Source organism: Engraulis encrasicolus, chromosome 19 (genome assembly GCF_034702125.1).
Source record: "Engraulis encrasicolus isolate BLACKSEA-1 chromosome 19, IST_EnEncr_1.0, whole genome shotgun sequence".
NCBI lineage: Eukaryota > Metazoa > Chordata > Actinopteri > Clupeiformes > Engraulidae > Engraulis > Engraulis encrasicolus.
In genome coordinates this window covers 12,348,389-12,349,344 of record NC_085875.1, presented here as the reverse complement: position 1 = coordinate 12,349,344, position 956 = coordinate 12,348,389, and positions in this window count along the sequence as shown.

The following is a 956-nucleotide window of genomic DNA, read 5'->3' as shown; positions in this document are numbered from 1 at the left end:
GCCTGTGATACAGGGCCCCATGGCAGTCTGCCACTCACATACTATATAGGCCTACAAAAATACTCTTTCAATATCAAGTTTACTGCACCTTTTATATAGCAGAAAACAATGAAACTGGGTTTTTTTTTTCAAAGGGTTTCAAGGGCCTTCAATGGGTTTCTGTCAGTATATTGAACCTAGGCAGCACATAAGAAAATAAATCGCGTTTATTCATTTTTTAAAATGGGCTATGAGATCCTCATGGCAGACTTTCACTGCTGTGATCATAAAAAAAAATGGAAGCCTTCTTCAGTTCAGCATCAGCAGTGCTGTGACAGCCCATGTAGTCCTATCAAAGTCAGCCAGCCATAATAGAGGGTGTGCTGTGGGGAGGTTTTAATATCAGAGGGTTGCAGGTTCAAACCCCACCATTACCTCTCCCTTAAACCTCCATCCATGGCTAAAGAGCCCTTGAGCAAGGCACCTCCAGAGACCGTAACCAGAGATTCTTTAAGTATATAGAGATATGCCAACATAATAGGTTTCTATGGGCACCTAACGCGACCAGGTTCCGGTCTGCCTAAAGGGGCGTGTCATAATGCTCCTACAATTAATAGAACAGTCCTTAGGTCTGCCTACGTCTGCCTAAGGGGGGCCATAATAGAACCAGGAAACAATGGGCCAATGGAACCTCTCTCTCTGTCCTCTCTCTGCCGTAACCAATACCCTGTAAAAGTCTCATTGCATAAAAGCGTCCGCCAAGTGTAATGTAATTTAATGTAACCATAAAGTAGTCACACTTTCAAAAATATAGAAATATTGAACTTCATTCAAGAAAAGATACAGAAAGAAAACAAACACAACAAACAAGAAATAACTTAAATGTACACCAAGCCTCAAGTTGTTGAACCATTGCTGTAACCATAAAATAAGATTGACGTCAGTTGTGAGTGATCCTAGTAGCTCTTTGATGCAGA